At 39.5% G+C, this 23,121-nt stretch overlaps 2 protein-coding genes across 7 annotated transcripts in view; one reads left to right on the top strand and one right to left on the bottom strand.

Annotated features, from left to right (window-relative positions):
• The window catches only part of LOC110015877, a 755,614-nt gene that overhangs the window by 235,501 nt on the left and 496,992 nt on the right, over nt 1-23,121 (bottom strand). The gene's annotated exons all lie outside the window — the stretch shown is intronic.
• csmd3 (CUB and Sushi multiple domains 3) overlaps nt 1-23,121 on the top strand; it is a 478,616-nt gene that overhangs the window by 191,252 nt on the left and 264,243 nt on the right. The gene's annotated exons all lie outside the window — the stretch shown is intronic.

The raw sequence follows: 23,121 nt of genomic DNA, 5'->3' as shown, positions 1-23,121 counted from the left end.
CCTGGTGGTGTTTTAGTTATGATTATGCTGTATTTTCTTTTTTTTGTTGAAGTTTCTTCTTCTTTTTTTTCAAAGCAAACCTCCACCTCTCTCTCGCCACCACCTGGTTTTCATTATAGGTGTCCATGTCATCTGCAAACATCATGGTCCACAAAAGACTCATGTCTAACCCCCTCTTTTCCTTTTTGAGGAACTTCCAACTCCAAACTTTCCTTCACCTGCTGCCTACTCTCACTACAGATGAGAATGTCATCTCCAAACATCATAGACCACAAATGTCCCTGTCTTAACTTATCCGTCAGTCTGTCCATCCCCACAGCAAATAAGGGACTTAAAGCTTTTCCTCTACCTTGAACTGTCTGTCAAACCTGCAGCCTTTCTCACCAATGTCGTAGATGCGTTCTTCATGACTCAAACATACTTCTCTGCCACTCCTGAGGTCCTCAAACTTAACCACGGTTTCTCTCTGTACCTTGTCAGAGGCTTTCTCTAGATCCAAAAAAAACACAGAGCAGCTCCTTCTGGCCCTCTCTGTACTTTTCCAGAAGCACCTCAAAACAAATGATACTATCGTGATAGTCATTTTTGGGTGGAAACCTTATTGTTGCTCAATTCTGACCTCTGCCTGGCTTCTGCTGATCTGTCCAATAACTTTTATGTGTGACTCATCAGCTTTATTCTTGGAGTTTCTACAACTATGCACACCTCTCTTATTTTCAGAAAGAGGGAACAATACACGTCTGCTCCATTCTATCGTCATCCTTTCACTCTCCAAAATCTTAATAAACAGCCCAGTAAGAAATTCTACTGCCACCTTTTTACATCTACAGTTATGTTGATAGGACCAACTATATATTTCCACTCCTCATCCTCTTGAATGCCTTCATCACATTATCCTCACTGTTCTGTGCCACTTCTTGCTCGATAGCAGCCAACCCTTCTACCCTTTACATTTTCCTCATTCATCATCTCTTCAAAGTACTCCTTTCATATTTTATCAGACTTGTCAACACATTTCCCTCCTTGTCCTTGATCACCCTCACCTGCAGTGCATCCTTACCATCTCTGCCTCTCTGCCTTGCTAATCTGTTTAGATATACATCTCCTTTTTTATGTCCGACCTGTCATACAAGTCCTCATACAGTGCTTGTTTGGCCTTTACCACCCCCATCTTTTGCAGCATCTCCCTGCATACCTTTCTGCTCTGAGAAACAGAAAATTGTAAGCACATGAAAATGGAGTTGAAAAAAAGAAAAGAATTTATTGTTTCAAAACACCTCTTCTTTACGTATTCACTGATCCACCTTAATCTAATCCTATCTACAGTATCATCCTCACTAATACCATACTCTTTAATGTTCTTCCTTACTACCTCGATTCACCTCCTTACTGGTTCATCACTAGGCATCATTCCTGGAATCTCTTAACTCAGCATCCTAATACCAAAAAATTCACTTAATGTCTTCTGAACTTGTCCAAACCATCTTAAACCACCTTAGTCTGGCTTCTATGACCTTAACCTGTTTCTATCAACACCCTAATGAAGTTTTTTTCTTTATACCACCAAGTCTTCCTATCTGTTTTCTTTTTTCCAGATGGCACACAAAGTACCTTCCCCTCTGTCTTGATGACGTAGCTCTCGACCTATCTGGGAGAAACTTCTGATCTTCTAAAGCCCTATCAACCCCACCCTAAATGCAAAACATTTAGCAACTTTCATCACTTGGTCCTCTGATCTGTCCTGTCCTCTTCACCTTCTTTACCACCAGAGTCATCCCGCACATGCTGTGTCTTTCAGACTACAATGCCTGCACAAGAGACTATCAACTTGTGTTCGCCTACCTCCACTCTTATGTTACCTCTTGTTCCTCTTTTTATCCGGAAAGAAGTTTATACACTGACATTTCGACAATTGTTGTAAAGTCCAACAACCTTTGTCCTTCTGCATTCCTGTCCTTAACTCCATCACTTCTTCATGACTTCTGTTTCCATCATCCACATCTCCTTTGAAGTCTGTCTTTGTAGCTACTTTTTCCTTGAGGGAAACCATGAATCACATCGTCCAGACTTCCTTCTTCTCTTCTAGCTCACATCCTACCTGGGGGGCATAACCGCTGACAGCATTCACCATCACACCTTCAATTTCAAGCTTCAGACTCATCATCCTAGTTGACACTCTCCACCTCCAGAACATTCTTAGCAAAATCCTCCATCAAGATCTCCCATACTCCATTCCTCCTACCATCCACACCATGCCATGAGCCATGCTCCCAATGAATAAGCCTTGCTCCCTTTTTATCTGGTCTCTTGAACACAGGATATCTATTTTCTTTCTTTCCATTGTGTTGGCCAAATCTCTAGTTTTCCTTGTCAAAAACCCTACATTCAATGTTCTCACTCTGTCTTACACTCCAGCCTTTACTTTTCTCTCTTTGCCTTTCTCTTCTCCTTCTCCAACCAACAGTAGTCCAATTTCCGGTGGTGCCTTGTAGGTCAACAGCTGTGGTGGTGGTCATTGTTAACCCAGCCCCGCATCTATCTGGATTTTTAATTTGGATTTGGGGTGCCTCGGAAATTAGTTTAGTGTGTATTAATATTTTAAACAAGGGATACCACAACAGATAATTCCCTTTACTCGTTATATTTTTGATTTATTCTACTAAAACACCAAAATAAAATCAAGTTTGTCATAACAAATGTATTACTAATAAACCCAGAGATTAGATCTCGGTGTCCAACAAGATTCCACCATGAAACGATTTATTCATTAATACATATGTGTACTAGTTTATTTGTAATGATGCAAACTGTGTCTCACATGCTCATCAGTTTTGGGCGCAGTCAATGTGTAGTTATTTGAGCTCTAGGTTTACAGTAACTGAGCTTACTGTGGCAGATGTGAGGATTTTGAGTAAGTTCTGTGGCTTTCCAAATTTCCTTTGGCTTCTCAATTCTTTTTTTTTCTGCAACAGTGATGGTCTGTTACCATTTAAATAGTTTAGAGAAACAAACTATTCGATCTTTCTTGGTATTTTAGTATAATGTATCATTTTGTAGACAAATGCTTTTCCTAAAAAAGAAAAAGAGAAAAAAATATACATTTTTTCAACAACAATTTTTTCAAAATTTAGCTTAAAAAAATATGTTTTTTATGACAAAATCCTATTAGCAATATTGGTCTACATTAAAAGTGAGCATCTGCCCATCATAAAAAAAATCTAATCTCAGTTGCATGCAAATAAAAATGACTATAAAAAGTTCCACAGCTCTCCTGAGTTTCAGAAACTGCCCACTTTAGAATTATATTACTGCTTCAATGCAAAGCTCAGCACAAGCTAAAGCCTAGCCATGCCCACTGCAATGACCGGGAAGTTGGTTATTTGATGCAAAACCTTTTTATTGTTTTACCGATCTGACGGAGCAGCTCAAAGTCGAAGTGCTTGTTGTTCCCGGCTGTCATCTCCATAAGATAGCGATCCATTTGAAACAACCCTTTCATGGTGCATTGGATGCAAGAATCAGTTACATAATAATTTTCTTTGCTGCAGCAGCTGCACAGCTGATTATCATTGTATAACATACTGTTATTATTTGGATTTGACTTCACAATCCGTGCCTGGTGGCTTCCCTGCTGTTACATAAGAGTCTGCAGTATAAATTTGAATTTCTTTCCAGCCTTTTCAGAGAGACATTTGTTTCCAAAAAAGATTTTTCTCCAAGCAGCAATTTGCTATTTTTTTATGTGCATTTAGAGCCTCTTTAGGTGCAACACGTGGACTCCACTTTTGGTTGAAGGCAGTTACATTAAAATTAGTCATGGCTTCTTAGTCACATCCCTAAAATGCAAGTGGCTATAGTGACAAGCGAAAACACTCTTTAGATAGACAATGGCAAATAATTATGGCTGCCACAAGGACACAATGAAGCTGCTGTTTATGCCAACAAATTCGTTAATTACATTGTCACAGAGGGACAGATTTGCTGAAGCCTTTCAGTTGTTTGAAGATTTAAAGATTAGTTAGTTTAATGGATAATGACATGTTTTGCAAATGCAACAAACAACAGTAAACTTGCATAAAGCTTTCATCAAACAACTTTTTCTCCAAAACTAGCATTACTCAAAGTCAGTTTGTCATTTAAACAAATAAAAATGTCACGCAGCAGAAAACTGTGAAAATGTTTATTGCATGCTAGTCCTGGTGCCTCACATTGCATTAGTGACACTCATTTAACATTTTGTTTCTGTCTTGAATGTTTTGCATTTTTTCCCCTTTGTTTGAATTTGAAAATACCAAAAATAGACCATATTTTACTTTACCAAGTTCTTTTTATTTTTTTTTATCACCAGTGCATCCATTTCTCGGTCTCTATCTTTGTTTGCCCTTAATTTCAATTCCCCTTCTGTCTCACATTATATAACTATAACTTATAGTTTCTATAACTACTGTATTTTTCAGTCTTTAAGTCACCTCAGAGTGTAAGTCGCATTTTTTTCACAAAAGTGTGATACCTATGAACAATTTGCCAAGCCCACCATTATGCTACATTCACACCAAACACAAGTGGTGCACCAAATTCTCATCTGTTGCCTCTCTTTCGGTGCACGTCCAGATACTGAGTCGTGTGGGAGGAGCCACTGTCAAAAGTTTTTAGCCTTATCGCTACATGGAAGTATTCCATCCCTCTTTGACCCAGTTTGACAACTTGCTGCCCCACATTAGTCAGAGGAAGGAAAAAATGAAAATGGGAATAACACTATCTCAATAGAAATAAGGAAAATATCATAAAGTCAGGAAGAGGATGGTCACATTCTTCTCCATGTTTTCTATGGACGGCGCTACTTCTTCTGCGATGCTCTCAGTAGAAAATTCAGCTACACACACAAATAGTGTCCTCTAGTGATTGGTAATCATTCATTCATTCATTTTCTTAACCGTTTATTCCCTTTCGGGGTCACGGGGTTGCCGGAGCCTATCCCGGCCACTTGGGCGTAGGCAAGGGATAACCTGGACTGGTCGCCAGTCTGTCGCAGGGTGGAATATCCTCAATCACACATCCATTCACTCTCACACTCACACCTATGGACAATTTAGAGTTGCCAATCAACCTATGAAGCATGTTTTTGGACGGTGGGAGGAAGCCGGAGATCCCGGAGAAAACCCACGCATGCACGGGGAGACATGCAAACTCCACACAGAAAGGTCCCCCATTGATGTTGTGTTTTTCATGTCCCCCAACCGGGACTTGAACCGGGGGCCTTCTTGCTGTGAGGCAAGAGCGCTAACCACTGCGCCACCGTGCAGCCCACTGATTGGTAATCAGAAAATAACAAATATATGGGGCTTTTTTTTATCACATATACGTTATACTCCTGGTCAGACAGTGCAAAATTGCAACTTATACTATGTAACTATGGTATATTTATATCCATTTGCGTATCTATTTTTATGCATTTACCTCTTAGATTCCAATTAAACCCAGAACAAAATTGAATATAAATCAATATTTCCATATTAGACTAAATTAGGAAAGCATGCTGTCCAAATAAAAACAACAGTTGCATGTGTGCTAGAATGGTTGTAAAAAGAACTGTGGAAAAATGTATCCATCACTTTACCCAGAGTTATAGATCTACTCACCTGACCCCTTGTTCTGTTCTTTCCTTTTCTCTCCTACTACTCCGTTATAGCTTGTTTCCCTCACAATTTCCTTTCTCTTTTTCTAATTTTGAATTTTATTCTGTCTCTCGATCTTTTGACAGTTTAATGCTTTGCTAGCATGTCTGGGTTGCACACACACACACAGCAACTCACTGCCTAAGGTTATGTGTAACAAGGGATTTCAAAGGGGGACAGCAGTGCAGACAGTTTAATCTAGAAAAGAAGAAGAAATGGTGAGAGAGCCAGGTGAGAGGGAGATATAGAGATAAAGTTAGTTGAGTAGAGGCAGGAAGGTGAAAGGTTATGACCAGGAGGTATGTGAGAGACACCAAAGGGAAGCAGAGAAAGAGGAAAGCTTTGTTACCACTTCTCTCCAGAGTGAAAAAAGCATTACTAGTAGCCACATGCACTGAACAATTTCAACCATTTGGGACATTTGTAGGATATTACCACAAATCAATTAGTGTAGTTGGGCTGAGACCACCAAAACACATTAGCTTTAACAGCAATTTTTAAAGTCCTTATTTCTTTCACATGAAACACTGAAATACATTTCTGTGTGTTTTTCTGAGCCCGTAGTCCTGCCATCACTTAATTATGTTCCCATTTTTATGACAACAATAAAGTCACTTACATTGATGTATGGTGTGCTCTGCGGGGGTGAAAGGCCTTTTTTTGCAATCAGATTAGGTCATGTCAAGCTTTAATGTATATGTGTTGTGGGTGCATGTGTGCGCTTGTAAGTGACGTGAAAGAAGCTGTGCAAAAGTGTAACAGCTGAACAAGTGTGATGGTGAATGCTCCAGACAACATCATTTCTGAGTGTTTCTATACCCTGTCAGAATGACTGTTCCTGTGAAGCTATGTGTGTGTGTGTGTGTGTGTGTGTGTGTGTAGGTGTGTATGTGTGTGTCGATGAATGGATGTGTGTTGTGTGCGCAGGTGTACAGATGTTTGGGCTTTTGCAAACGCGGGTACACAGGTTCGCGGCAAGTTCCTTTGGGACACTGCTGATTGACAGTTCCATCCCTGGTTGGTTGTCATAGTGATTATGATGGATGTGTTTTGGGTTACCACAGTGATTCTATCTGAATATATAATATACTTTTTGCATAAAGAGATTGTATAACTGACAAAAAAAGATAAAGAAAAGGAAATGTGGAAGGTACCGGACAATAACCTAAAACTCAGAATGAGTTACATATATCTGATTATAGTGGTCTACTTCAAAGCTATGCTTACATACAAGCCAGCAGTAAGTGGACTGGAAAATGTCAACATGTTTTGAAATTTGCGTATCTTAAAATATCTATGATGCTTTGATAATTTTTTTCTCTTCTAAATTTAAATGATACTGGTTCATCCTGATTTGAATTTAGTCAAGTGAATTTATTTCGATTGACAAAATGTCATAACCAATATTATAACCAACCATGCACCCATATGAGGGTTGACTCGTATGGTTGCTGAGAGTTTTGGGGTTGTTTCAGGCCTGGAGGTCTGTAGACAGAGGCGTCCTAAAGGTGTTGCAGGTTTATCTTGCAGTTCCCTTGTGGTTTGTGCGGCCACATATAGGGATGTTAGGAAAAAGGAACGTACAATTGTCGTAGTAAATGCTGCAGGTAAACGGCAAATGCCGTATACTTGTGTATTGCTTGTCTACCTCCCATGAAGACCCAAAGCACTTTACAGTCACAGTCCCATTCACCCATTCACACACACATTCACACACTAATGGCTGCTCCGCTGCTGAACACTGGCGCCAACCTTCCACCAGAGGCAAAGCGGGGTACAGTGTGTTGCCAAGGATACTTCGACGTATCCTGGGTGCAAGGCTGGAATTGAGCAGGCAATCTTAGGTTGACCACCTACTAGGGTTGGGCGATGTCCCCTAATTTGGCCGTTGACGATGTTTGCTGTCAACCATCGGGATGGACGATGACATCGTCGGGGGGGGGGGGGGGGGGGGGGTTTACATTTTTCGTTCTTATATAACTGCTATTCGTTATTTTGCTTTTTTCATTTTATTTCCCAACTAATGACTAATCCGCGATGATCCAGTATAAACTGAGGGAAGTGACTTTAACAGAAAAAGTAACAAACAAAATAGAAAAGAAGTAGTCCACTCCCGCACTTAGCGGAGTGGACCGGCGGAGTGCAGATTTACAGCTTTGTGTTTGATGGGAAGGGGCGGGGGGGGGGTACATGAGCGGTATGTGTGGCAGATTTAAGACTGCGATCCGTCCCGCAGCTCTAGGGGAACTAGCTACCGAACTCAGAACCGGGTCTAAAAGTGTGTGTCTGAGCACAGCTCGGATCGTCAGCAGACACACAGCGGTTTGAGCTTCAAAGCAGAAATGTTGCTCAGTCCTTAGAAAACATTCAAACAATCACGCGGATTTGTGTTTCCAGTCGTGTCCCGACTAAATAAAGGCTGATGTTATTCACAGCGTGCAGCGCCACCCAAAGCTAATGTTGTTAGCCCGTGTTAGCATACTGCTAATCCTGGCTACGTTCAGAAAAAGCACTGACCACACGGATTAAAATTCAAATGATGAGCGAACAGGTGTTTCATAATAACCGTAACATTATTAAAAGCACGTTTAGAAGATCATCTCGTGTTTTACCGAGCTGACATGTCAATATATATAGCCGCTCGGCGCTGTTGTCGTTTTGTATTGAATTGTTACAGTCAATAAAGTTTGGAAAAAAAGCCGCTCGGCGGAAGTTGTATCCCCTTCCGGTTTTCAAACCCAACTGCGCATGTGCGAATGATTTATTCCGACCGAAATTGTGACCTTAGTAAACGTTTTTATATTCTGAAAACATTTTTCTGGGCCCATCTACACGGTTGGATTCTAATCCGACCATTGATCCCATCAGGATATTTTGTACATGTAACCGCGGCTTATGGTGTCGACGCACAACGTGGCGGGGGCGTGGCATCACGATGGTGGTCTCTCCATCGGGATGTCAGTCACCCATCACGATGGACGATGATATCGTCCATCGGCACAACCCTACCACCTACCGCGGCACCATTGCCGCCGGGGGGCAACTGTGGCTGACTGCTAAGTGTAAAATGAAGTATTTGTTACGACAATGTGATGTCCTAACAAATGATCTATGTGATGTGTGATGTATGTGTGATGCTATCATACAGTGCCTCTACGCCGCACTCTAGGCAAGGCAAGGCAAGGCAAGTTTATTTGTATAGCACAATTCGTACACAAAGTAATTCAAGGTGCTTCACAAAACAGAAAAATGCATTAAAATCACAATACATCATTGAAATCAACGTAAAATTTACTTTAAAAGAAAAGAAAAAATTTGAAAAATGATTTAAAAATAAAGGAAGGAAAGGAAAGAAAAGTGCAGATAGGACCTTTCAGTCATATACACGGCTGAACAGAAATGTTTTAAGTCTAGATTTGAACATGAACACAGAAGAGGCCTGTCTTACGCCTTCAGGGAGGCTGTTCCAGATTTTAGCTGCAGAATATTGAAACGCTGATTCCCCTTGTTTAGTTCTGACTCTGGGAATCAACAGGAGGCCGGCCCCTGAGGTCCTCAGAGTACGAGATGGTTCATATGGCACTAACATGTCAGAGATGTACTTTGGTGCTCGGCCATGGAGAGACTTGTACACAAGCAGAGCTGCTTTGAAGTCTATTCTTTGAGGTACAGGGAGCCAGTGCAAAGACCTGAGCACAGGACTAATGTGATCATACTTCCTGGTTCTGGTCAGGACTCGAGCAGCAGCATTCTGGATGTACTGAAGCTGTTTTACAGCTCGTTTGGAGAGGCCGGTGAGCAGGCCGTTACAGTAGTCTAACCTGCTGGAGACAAATGCATGAATAAGTATCTCCAGGTCTGGTTTTGACACTATGTTTTTGATTTTGACAATGTTTTTCAGATGGTAAAATGCCGCTGATGTTACTCTAGCCACTAGTGAGGTAAGAGTACTTGCCCTTTACTGACTGCACACAAATACTGCAGCACAGGGGGTACAGGATGGCCATAGGATGTCTGTAGGATGACCACACAAGCTACTCTCCATCTAATTTCTAAGAGTGTAGGGAAAAATCGATATTTCACTTGGGAATACTTGTATCGATTTAAAATTCTGTCAAGACAATATTTTTCAAGTTATTTATGAGGATCTTTTAGCATCTGACTCTTGTTTTTCACTTAAACTCCCGACCGCTAGTTGGCAGCACAGCACACAAAGCCTCCCTGAGCAGCTCTGTTCTGCTCAAAACGACTACAAGATCTCAACGACAATCAACTTGTGTTAAATGCTAAATGTTCAGTCAGCCTCACAATTCTATTTGTTATGAGACATACTAATTAGTTTTGGTTGGGATGGAGACCGAACCCAAACTCTGTACCACGTTGCTGCCAGTACCATGTAAAAACATGGATTGTGGTGCTTTGAGTGGGCATCAGATGAGAAAAAGTGAAGCAGGGCAGCTTCACTGGGCTTCATTTTGGCATAAACATGTAAGTTATACCCTCTAATAAGTTAGAACTGGGTTGGTTTGTTTTGTTGTCTTACACCAGACCATTGGGATATTGTAAACCACATTTAGTTGGGCCCTTTATGATAAAAGAAACCTAAGCAGACAAGGATATGCAAAGAACATTAGGAAGTGTTATAAAATCTGTAGTTCTAGGTCTTATGCGTTTTAGTCTGGGTAAAACATACACGAATGCCATATTGCAGGATGTGACTGCAAAAGCCAGTTTTCTAACAAAACAGGATAAGTAAATAACGTTATTTTGGTTAATTGAAGAAGTTTATTAAATCCTTTATTTGTGCACATTTATTTGGATTAATGCATAGCAGCGATAAACACACAAAGAGCTTCTTTAGCCACATTTGGCATATCAGAAATCAACATGCATTGCTGGACTGTTCTCAGTCTGGCAGGCAATCAGGTTGCTTACTGAAGCATGCCAGACTGAGATATGCATCCTTTATTACATACGCATTAACTTACAAATAAAACTGTGTGTTTATAAGACAAAGTGAAATATGTGCTTATGCTCAAAGAAACATGGTGTTCAGTGCACACATGTTTGCACAGATCGCCATGATTGTATGTATTATTAAAATCACATTTGCGGGTAGGGGATAATGTTAAGTGTTCGGAAGGGAACATTAAGCAGTTGGAAAAGCAAAGTGCAAAGTGCCAGATGAAGACTATCGAGGAGCCTGAATGAAAATGAGCACCCTCCTGTTTTAGAGACATTTTTTATTCTGATTGTAAATTACTTCCTGTGCCTGATGGAGAAGTTTTTGCATATGTTGATGCGAATTGGGGTACCCTGGTCCCTCATTTCTTATGGAGGATATGTTCCATAAATAATAATAATAATAATAAGTGAAATCTGCAATATGGGAATTAGATATTTTAAGGCTGTAAAGTTCCCCTGATTACATTCTCAATGCACTTTTCTCAGACAGACATGAACATTTTCACAATTTTGTATCTTTTTCTAAATGACCAAAATTCAAATCTTTGTAAAAAAAATAAACACAATTACAGAATTAAACCAAAGATCTGCTACTGATTAAAGATTTATGTAAAACAGAAAACTGAACACCATCTGCACAGGAGAGAGAGTGCAGAGAGATTGATAGACAAGGTCAACACCCAATCAGTACCCAGAACACACATACACACACACACACACCCACACACGCAAAAGTGGACAAGTTGCTCTGAAAAAATTCTGTAAAACAGCAAGACCACAAAAGAAGAACTGAAGAACCACTGTATATCTAAATAATCTGATTGAAAAGGCAACCTCTCTGGCTATTTCATCGTCTCTTCAACCGTTAGCTCTGGTCAATGAACTTCCTATTGCTCTTGGTGGTTTAGCACCTTGCATGCCAGCTTTATACCACCATCAATGTGTGAATGTGTTTTTTATGAGTAAACAGAACTTTGACTGATGTGTTTTGGGTCTTACAGGGCTTATATCATGCAAAATCAGCTTTTTTGAGCTCTTAAGTGTAGCATGATGGTCATTCCTCACAAAAAAAACAAAACCAAAGCAATATTTTGATCCATTCGCGCATTTTTGAGAATTCCTTTAACCCTTGTGCTATCCTAGGCACTTTAGCATTGGGAGTTGGGTCGTCTAGACCCACTAGACAGTGCTCTGAACCTTTTTTCTTCAATGATTTGTGACTTTCACTGGTGTCCATGGATTACATGAAATCTTTCCACCTTTATCATGGTAGGGAGAACACGTCAATGTAAGGGTGGGGTCATGTAAGATAGCACAAGGGTTAAAAACCTGCACTATAAGCACCAGCCCTTCCCCATCCACGTATACTCACATTGTGATGTCACAAATTGGGATATAGTCCCTTCCAGGCAGAGTCTGTGCTGCCAGCACCGCCGCCAGGCTAACACACACACACACTTTCTCCACACAGATAGCTGTGATCAGTAAAACTCTTTCCTTTTATATGCACAATATGTACATCCATCTTTGCAAAAGTTCAGATGTTGTTTGCTTTGGTGGGGAAACACAGACACACTGCAGAGGCCGATTCTAGGTTGACGTCAAAGCCGGTACCTCAGAGATCGAAATGTCTTACTTACGGGTAAGAAAGTAAACAGTGAAAATAACTAATATTTCATTGAAAAATGGTTCTTTAGTGTGCCAAAGGTAATATATTTTATAATCTTAAACTTTTCAGTTTACTCTGAAAGGCTTTAAAAAAGCATGACATAGGCCCTTTGATGAAGATAGAAAAGTCCTATTCAAGTATTTGCTCTTCATCATTGACGTATGGGATTGAGGCAGAGCTGTTTCCTGAAGGATCCCAGAGTGGGGTTGTAACCAGTTTCTATGGTCTGAGCCTGTCCTCTAAAAATCTTACAGCTGAAGTGTTCAGGACATGTCTCACAAAGACATGACTTAAGGGCAGATCCAGGAAACAACCCAGGGTATTACCTTGGATAAACTGTTGGGAGTGGTAGGAAAGAGATGATCTTGTAGCTAAGCTTTCTGGACTTTCTTCACTATTACTAGCAATCTAAGGATTGTCATGCTTGCTATCTTTTTTCAGTTTTCTCTCAAACTGCTTGTCTTGTGAAACTATTCTCATGGTTTTTTTTAAAGCCCAGCTGTTTAAGGATTTTATTCGTTCGGCCTTGTACTGATCACACCAAAAGTCTTCCTTTTGACAATATTTCCATGTTTTGTTTTGTTTTTTACCAAAAACATCTTCAAGTACATAATTTTTTTCCCATCACACTGCTTGACTATGTGTGAGAGAATAAGAAAACAGACGAGGAAAAACAAAGGGGAACTAACATTTTGGCCTAAATAAACAAAACACTGCATTAACAGACCCATCTTCAGGACTGTTGAAGCCAGCCACCCCCTGATGCTGACTGCCTTACGGGGAACCGCCTAATCAGAAAAATATTAGAAATCCCACAAACTAGACTACCCAAGCCCATTCTCAAATTAAAACGAAAATCTGCCAATTACTATGGACTGAGTGGGAAGTGAAAAGGTGCAAGAACAGCAGAGTGATCAACAATAACAAGTCTCATGCTTTCCAGGCTGGTAAACAATGAAAGTCATCACAAACACCAAGAGAGAAAACCACTTCCAAACTTGCAAACAACTAATCAACACTTGATACACACAACTCCTCACAATAAATCTCGCATCAACCCATCGTTATTAACAAGCTACAAGTTGCATCTCAACGATCAACCCTCACCTGTGCACTTAATTCTAGCTTTACTCCCCTCTTCAGACCTGTATGCACACTCGCTTATGAGCTGCACCTTTGCCTGCACAGTTGACTCTGAGGAAAGAGAGCGGAGTTCAATAGGCTAAACTTTCTTCAAATTTAACTGAGGTTGTGTCCGAATTCCTTCCCTTCTCACGACATTGGGCACTATATAGTGGGTTTGCCATCTTGTAGTGCTGTCCAAATCTACAATTCCAAAATTGAGTGCCCTAGAAATTTCCCAGAACTCTCTGCGAAAAACCAGTTTGCATCGATGCTCACTAGATCAGCGAATATAGACCACAATGCATTGCGTCAGAATAGTTTTTGGGAAAAAAAAGTATTTTGATGTTTTTTTTTTAATATACCATCGACATTTTTATCTTCAGAAGACAGTGGACTATAAATCGTTGCAAACGCTCATATCATTTAGATTATTTTATTTTATTTTTTTAACTTGTCCTGTCCAACAGCTGGGCAAACAGATGAGAGCGGAAGGCCTCTTGTGTTGGACATCATTTAGATTTTAACTACTTGAAATTGATGACGACATATTCGCTGTTTAAAAAAAATAAAATAAAAATAGTGAGCATGGTGTCCGAATTGCTTTTAAAATTCAGGGAAACTACATAGTGCTGCACTATCTAGTTTTTTAATAGTTAAGTCGTAGGGTGGGAATTTGGACATAACCAGAGACAACAGACACTGCAGCCAGGGGCTTCTACACTTTCAAGTGGTAGGGGTGTGGACTTCCAACAAGCTCACTCACTAATGATTGGTCAAAGTGTTTTCAGACCTACTTACTACTACTTACTTACTGACATCGTCTGGCTCCAACATGGACAGTAATGGCAATTTGATTTAGATTTACTCCCGTAGTTTGTCATTTTTGTGTTTGAAGATTGTAAAACTTCATTGTAATTTATGAATGAATTCTTAGAATAAAGAAGAGAATAAAGAATAAGAGAATCTCTTAAGAATATTAACTTGTTCTGTCCAACAACTGAGCAAACTGATTAGAGCTGAAGGCCTTTTGTGTTGGACAGGTTTTACTATCACAAAAAGAGGTTATATATCTTCGAAAAACCAGAGTGTAAATTTGTATTAACCCCTTTTTGTTTTTTTTATTATTTTTTATTTATTTGTTACATTTAGTGTGTGTGGGGAGGGAGAGGGGAAGAATGTGAGGGGGGGTGGGAGTGGAAGAGAATAAAAGAAAGAGAGGTGGAGAATGTGGGGGATACAAGCACTGATTTGAACAAGTTATTATTTTAAGATGTGTAACAATTATACCAGATCTGCTGGAAAGACAAATATTACATCAAAGGTGAAATTCTGAAGGTCTCTGTCAATCAATACACTTTGGGTTAGGAGGAGGGATAAACCAAACAGGGAGTAGTGTGCACGTACACATGGGGGTGGAGATACATGCACGCTTCCAAAGTGAACCATGTGTTCATAAGGGGAACCAGATCCTTCCCAGCCCGACCAGCCAGACCAGGAGAGGGGGGGATAGAACCCCAGGCCAGGAGCGCCCCAGGCGACGGGACCCAAGCAGCCCGGGAGGGGGGGAGGAGGGGACTGCCCACCCACCTAGCCAGGCGCAGAGGGGGCCCCCCTACAGGGGCCCCCCTGGCGCCGAGAGGCATAGGCGAACCCGGCGTTTGGGCCCCCTGGCCACAGGACAGGCGCTTAGCCGTACCAGGCGCCGGACACCGAGACCCGGGCCAAGGACAAAGCCAGGGCCCCGAGAACCCATGAGCCACCCACCACCCAGCCGGAGCCCGTCTCAGCAAGCCAGCCCCGGCACCCGACCCAAGCAACCCAGAGATCATCGGGCAACCACAGCTCCCCCCCCCCCCCCCCCTCCCACTACTCTACCCTCTACAACCCTCCTCACCCGCCATCCTTTACTCTTTAGCGAAAGTAGACCCAGTTTTGCGCATGTGTGGACCGATTAGGTAGCTGTTACAGATTGGGCAGCGACAGTGGCCACTGAACTGACTTCATTTGGGTGGAGCCGGAAGTAAACCATTTTTTATGGGTGACGTCACACTCACTCAGTTTAGTTCTTATATCCAGTCAATGGTTTGAATATCCACCCCCAGACAGAGATTCCATCTAACCATTAATATCTTTAAAATTTGTGCATATACTGTTTTGGATTTAAAATGGTTTTCAAAGGATTTAGTCTATTTGGTTACACCAGTTGCTACAAACTAAATGGTACAGATGTACATATTTTACCCAAAACAAGTGGCAGACAAGTCATAAATGCTCCAGGAAATACTGACAACTTTAAAAAAGGGTTTTGTTTTTACGTGAGATGCCCCACTTCCCATATGTTCTTCCTTGTTTTTAATGTGATAACAGTGGGATATTCGCAAAAGCCAGATTTAGTTTTTGAAGCTTAAACTTTGTGAGGCAATGATTGTTGTAAACATGTCTCTGTTGTGAATAAGATGCACTATGTTTTTCCCAGCGGAGCACTTTAGCTTCATAAATAATTCAAACCCACACTCCCATGCAGGCACTCACAAATGCACACCACCCACTTACAGCCATGTGTGTGTAGGGGACATACAAACGCACACATAAAGCACAACCTGCATTGATTTTGGAGCATTTAAAACTCCTTGAAGTAGCTCTTTCCTGGAAGACAGCAAGTTCATGTTAGATGGATTAGGAAAAGGGCAAGATAGCGAACTTCAAAGTTGATGTGTGTTGTGTCATCTTTTTTTTTTTTTGCATTTTAAGTTGCAGAACTTGATGCATTTCTGTTCATTATAAATGTTCACCTACGCCAAACAGATTAACAGGAAAAGTCTCTTTTATTATTTTTCTGTAGACCTTTCTGACCTCTCGTATTCTCCTTCACTCCCAGAGATATACCTTTAAATCAAGGTGATCCTAACATAGTTTAACTGTTTTTCCTAAGAGTTAAAACTTGCCATAAAGTTTTAGACATAGAAGCAATGTTGCTTTTTTTATACTTTTTTTTCCCCCCTTTAGCACATTATGCTTAAAATAAGACATTTTATTCCCCATCTGCTTTTTGCTGAACATTTGTTGCAGTGAAGAAGTAAATTCCCATAAACCTTTTGCAGTTTGCTCATGAGTTTCATTACAACCAAAACACATCAGGATTACATCTCCACCGCCACTTTCATATCGCCCTTGGCAACGCATGTTCAAGCGGCCACTTTCAGTACAAAGCCCATGTAAACACACGGAAATGTGCTTTTTGGGCTAACACGTTCAAAACTTTAGCGTTCATGCGTAGCTATGCAAGCTTGAACAACTCTTTCCGGTTGAACTTTGACCAGTCGGGGACTTTGCTTAGTCCCCCTTTAATTGCGCAAAGTACCACATTAACACCTATTGAATCACTTTTATGTAATTTTATGTATTATTATTTTTTTTAGTAGTAGGTTTTTTTGTTTTTTTAGGTATGAATGTTGCACTGAACAGAAGGCACTCTAATATCAATGTATGTGTGACAGTGACAAATAAAGACCTATATATCTACCAACTTTATGAAAATTGATCATGGAGGACACCAAATCTTTCACATTTCAGAAAAAAACATACTATCATATCTAAAATCTACATGTGAGTTATTTTTTTTACCTAGAGGAATAATCCTGGGAAAAAAATATTTAATCTGTAGAAAACTTTCCCTGTATCTTTGCACTTCTTTAGTTTTTGGTGTTGCTTTTTTTCTGTGTCAATGTTTGCTTTGGTTACTGATGTACATAATCCTAATTTATCTTAAATTTCTATTCAAAATTCCTTTATCCTTTTTTCTTCTTTTAATTAGTTCTTCCTGTTCTTCATGGTTTTTCTTTTCTAGGTTCTAGTTAGTCCGTTTTTCCTCTCCCATCCTTTGGTTTACATCCAATTTGTCTTCTTCTTAGACATTCCTCACTAACTTTCTGCCTTTCAAGCCTTATCAGAAGTATTCACAGCTTTATGGCAGCTGCATAACAGATATGCCGTCACATTTATCTTACGGAATGTTTTCTATAGATGAGCTTGCTCAGAAAAGTCTTTAAAGTTGCTGCTGAATGATGAGAATGTACTAGAGCTATCTAACTTAATCTATATTGCATTTTACAAAGAAATTCTCCAATGTTTTTTAGCAACCATCTGTCTTGCAGGGTATTTATCATTTCTGAAATGACTTAGCTGATATCACTGGGCTGAAAACATAAAACAATGGATAGAACAATAGAAACATAGATAATTATTTGTTATTTTTGGTTTGATGTGGCCAAAAAAATTAAATAAAATATTTTAAAAGGAAGCAGAACATTTTACTCTTTAGGTTATAAAACATAAATCTAATCAATTTTTTATTTATATTTTACTTTTCATACCTAGTAACACAAACTGAATAAATCATGTAGAACAAGTTCAATAATTTAACAACCCCCACCTCCTCACTACTCCCACCCCTTATACTGATTGAGATAAACATCGGGCATCAGGTTGAGCACGCAAAAAGAATTACGGAAAGAGGTGACAGAAATGTCAGACAAGTCGGCAACTCTTTTTTTTCTCTGGGAATAAAGTACAACACCCCTCCTCCCTCCACTGAGAGCCCCTAGTTTCCTTATTTTAATATATTATGGAGGGACACTCAGATTCGATTCAGATTTACTTTGTTGTCCCTCGCACATGAACAAAATCATACAAACTAGTGATTTTAAGTCATTTTTAAACTAACTGATCCTGAAGTTTAAATAGTCTATATACACATTTACATACATAAATGCACAAAGAAAACTTAAAAAAAAATGTTTTCATTGTTAGGCCAAGCATTCATCATCCTTCTCCTTGCCCTATGAAGTTTTAAGCTCCACCCAAGTTTAACACACTGCTTTAGAAATCCTTTATTAACAGTAGGATTTGCAAACATAAAATAAATAAATAAACTTTTGACAATTTTTTTGTTCTGTGCATTTAGAACCATGAAAACCTGCACTAGTTGTGCTACAGATACAATAAAAGGCATTAGAATCAGTTGCCGTTGACTCTCGCTCTCAAAAAAACGTAAATATCACCTCAGTATTGCATGATTGCATTTGTGAACAACTGGCGCTACAGCCAAATACAGGGCAAACACAAAGTGACTTTTTTTTCAAAGTAAAAGCATCCCGCAAACTTTAGAGCAGGGGTGTCAAACATACAGCCCATGGGCCGTATCCGGTCCGCCGGATGGTTTAATCCAGCCCACTTTTGAAGAGTAAAAATTTCAAGTGGGGAGTTATTCTTTTTTTAAGAAATAACCGAAATGCGCAATTCCGCCACTAGGGGGAGCAAAGAAAAAGCAAAACAGGTGATACAGCATATCTCTGCACGTGCCAAAAGTGAAACCTAACAGCTCTGCGTCTGGGTAAGATGCAGTTTGGTTCTCTGCGCTGTTATGTTGATAAAAGAATGATTAGTAGTGACACCCTAATGACCAAAATTTTGTCAAAAAGAAAAAAAGGTTGAAGTGGAGTGCCGAGCTTTCCAGGAAAAATGGAAAGAGTTTTATTTATTCACGGGTCTGAAAACAAATGCATGCTTGGTATGTCATCAACATGTTGCAGTGCTCAAAGAATATAACATTCAGCACCACTATGAGACTCACCATAAAGAAAAGTTTCAACATTTGCAGCGTCAGTTAAGAAAAATGTACCAACTATTATCTGGACTGAAAAACAACCGTCTGCATTAACTGCAGCCGTGACGTCTGTAATGTAGCAGTGACAGCTGCCTTATTTACTGCAAAAAAGTTGGTGCAAACATCCAAACCCTTTTCAGATGTTGAAGTTATGGACCAATGCTGCAGAAGTCTTTTGCCCCACAAAGCTAGCGACCCTTGCCAACATAAGTCTGTCAAAATCTGTCAAATCATGCAAGTTTAACTTAGTTTAATTTTTCATTGAGTTGCACATTTACATTTTAGGCAGGGTGTTCCATTTTTTCCCCCCATAGCCCATCTTGAGTTCAATATCAGGATTGCTTCGGTGTCAGATGTAGAATATTCAGTCTGTATAACATTGACTACAGACCAAAACCAATTTTTTTCTTAAAACAATTTTATTTTATGAAATGCAGTTTATTTGAGATCCATTGGCCACTGTAAATGAATGTGAAATAATAAGTGATTAGGCTAATATGTCGGTTGAGGTATTTTTTTCAACTGAGAAAAAAACAATACAAAAACAAAGCTGTTATTTTGCTTTGTTACTGGTCCGGCCCACTTGAGATCGGATGGGTTGAATGTGGCCCCCGAACCAAAATGAGTTTGACACCCCTTGTTTAGAACAATGAGGATGAAGAAAACATGTCATGGCCAAAGCCATCAGATTCCATTAAAACATTTTTTTTTTAGAGTTGTGTTGGACTTAACTTGGACTTAAATGCAAGTGGCAGAATAGTAGGATTTTTTACATGTTTTCACCAACACCCAAAGTGCCAGTGATGAATTGTAGAGTATTTTAGAAGAGTTTTTTTTTTTATGTTTGGCCACTTTTGCTTTGCTATTTTATTGGAAAAAATGTTGTTACTTTTACTCCTAATAAAATTTCTATTCAGCCTTTTCATCACTGTTTTGCAGTTTCATTTATGTTCCTTTGTGCAAATCACAACATGTCAAATTAAAAGATGTGTCTTCGCTGTAAAACACACCAGAGCAATGAGTTACATAGCTAACAACAAACACGCCTCAGAGGGGAACGAAATGTTGAAAAGCGCCGGTAAGCACATCCATTTCTGTTGTATGTTCTATTGAAGTATGTTTTCAAACATGCTTAATTCTGGAAGTTTAAGGCTTGGCCCATAGACACTAAGCCTTTTAAATTTTAAACAACTATATGATAATCCTTAGTGAGTTGTGAGTGGGCTCTTTGGCGGTCTCAGTTCCATTGGCTGTATAACAGAACTGGATAGAGTGAGTGTGACATCACTCATAGGAAATGACTTACTTCAGGCTCTAAACAAATGAAGTCGGCATTTTTTTGGTTTATGGATGGCACCATGTTAGAGCCAGGCGGCATTAGTAAGCAGGGATTGGTGGAAGTTGTTCGGGAGTCATCGTTTCTATGGCAATTACTCTTGCCAATCAGTAGTGATCGCGAGAATCTGTCAAATGTTTCAAACGTTCGATGCGGGGACCAGCAGGCACCACCTACTTTTTTTTAGGCATCTGATTGACCACTTCCTAACTTGAATAACTAGAGCAAAAATATAAAAAAATAAAATTAAAAATGTAATTGGAAAGTACAGGTTAATGCATACATAGGGGCTTTATTTGGGGGTTGATGTTGACTGTACATTAGTATGAGTGAGTGTGACGTACCCACAGCAAAGGACTTACTTCAGTCCCCAACCAATGGAATACAATTGAGTTGCCATGTTTGAGCCAGATAACATCAGAAAGTAGTGATGTAGTGAGTTCAGTCTGTCTGAATTGTTATTTCTATGGCAACCACTCTCACCAACCAGGAGTGAGCTTGTTGGAAGTCCACACTCCTACCACTTGAAAGCAAGCTACAAACAATCTCTCTGTAATTTTAATGTCTGACGTATGAACATATTATTTTATTGATTGGCCAGTTTATAACTTTCAATACAGAAAACACATGAAAAAAAATAGGATTAACAAGATAATGTTAAAAAAGGTAGCAGAATAAGAATGGTTATTATGACAAAGAGAATGAGTGAGTAAGAGCTTTTTCTTTTTAGATGGAAGTCTGTTGGAATTGGCTTCTTGGAGCCAACAGGTACTTCCTGTTTGGAGCGGATGGGGTCACTGAGTCCAGCTTTCATAGACAGTCAACGGTCAGCTACAGGAAGATAGACCTAAGTAAATAAAAGCAGTTGGAAACTATAATACATTTTTTAGGAGACATAATTCAACCGTATTTCTTTATTAAAAGTTTGTGCCTGCAAGTTGTACATTTGTAAGCTGATCAGAGCGTTGAGTGTGGTTGATTTGTTTTTGCATATATTGCAGAACATATTTTAACCTGAATATACTACAGAGGATTTTTTAAAACCCTTTCAGAATGCAGATGACCTGTCAAGCATTTGAAAAATACTTTTTGAAGTTCCGCTTTATAAGGATATTAGATAGAAACTATCAACACAGTAAACACACAGCATATGAAGTTGTGACAGTACATAATTAATGCTAACTATACTTGTTGACAGTTATAATTCTTCGCAGAAAGACAGAGGCATTATTATGAGTTTACTTTTCTTTAATCTATTACTATCCATTTGTTTTTGCTCACGTCCTTTCTAACAAAGCAGTTGTGATCAGTACTATAGTAGAATATTTAGTGTGGTCTTTATTTGTAATGATAATAGCTCAGTTATTGCAGATGTAGAACGGTCAACCTCTGATTGCACAGGTTTGGGTCCTGCCCAACCTGCCCATGTGTCAAAGTGTCTTTGGGCAAGACACTGAACCCTCACATTACTCTTGGTGGTTAGAGGTTGGCGCCAGCGGAGCCTCCATCAGTGTGTGAATGTGTGTGTGTGCGTGGGCAAATGGGACTGTCACTGTAAAGCGCTTTGGGCCTTTTAGGAAGATAGTTAGGCGCTATACTCCATAAGTACACACCGCTAGAAAACGCTGGTTAGTGCAGAAAAAAAAAGGGTTTGATAAAAATGATTACAGAATGAATCTCCATTATAAGAAAATATCAAGTGTTAATCAATCAAGTCTAGTTGCAATGCTTTTATATATACATTTTGGGATTTTTAAGTGGGAATTAATAGGCTAAATGCAAATTGGATATTACCTAACCATTTAGCCCTAAGAAAAGTAAACTATTTCAGTGGAGAGGACAGAGCAGGAGAACAGGGGGCTTTAAAAATGAGATACAAGTGTGCACTGTATTTCGTCAGCGCCATCATGCGTTAAACAGTCCATGTGAAGCTTTTTTGTTGAGTAGTCAGAGGTGACATTTAACACTCAGTGACACCGAGCATCTCTTTCCTTTCTTTTCGGTCTCTCTACACACGGATGAGAGCGCATTCATGAAAGAGGGTGCAGACGCACACAAATAAAAAATAAAACATAGAAGCTGTCGCAGGTGAGCACATGCTCAGTGAAACATGGTGGACAAAAAACACAGAAAAAAAACAAAGAAATCCAGGACACTAACTCTCCAGGTGAGGACCTGAAAGCCTGAAATGTATGACCTTTAAAACCCTTTTTTGGGTGGTTAGATAAGAAATCTGATGTAGCAAAACCAAGAAAAAATGTTTTTTTTTTCCATTTATAAATCTTCTTTTTCAAATGTGTGTCTGATGTGTTTGCCCCCCCCCCCCCCCCCCCCCAAGGTGCTAAAAACATGATACTTGTGATTTCTGCCTGCATAATTTTGTCACATATTTTATGACATGATCACCAGCTGAAGTCACAGCATGGTCACAAAGTCATGCAGTCATCATGGAAGGAACACAAATATCAGCAACACGTAAGGAAACAGTTGTTCATAATCTAGGTTTTAGACTGCTGTAAGTGTGTAACAATTCTAGTAATGTTTTTATGATACAAAAAATATATATTTGTATCCAATGAAGTTCAGGGTAAAATGGAGGCATGGATCATCCTCATCTAACAAGTTTTTTGAAAGCTAAAGTTTACATTTAAAACACTTTTTTGATTTCCAACCAAAAATATAAATA

Source organism: Oryzias latipes, chromosome 11 (genome assembly GCF_002234675.1).
Source record: "Oryzias latipes chromosome 11, ASM223467v1".
In the NCBI taxonomy this organism is placed as follows: Eukaryota; Metazoa; Chordata; class Actinopteri; order Beloniformes; family Adrianichthyidae; genus Oryzias; species Oryzias latipes.
Note: the sequence above shows the minus strand (reverse complement) of the source record. Positions and strands in the feature narration are given on the sequence as shown.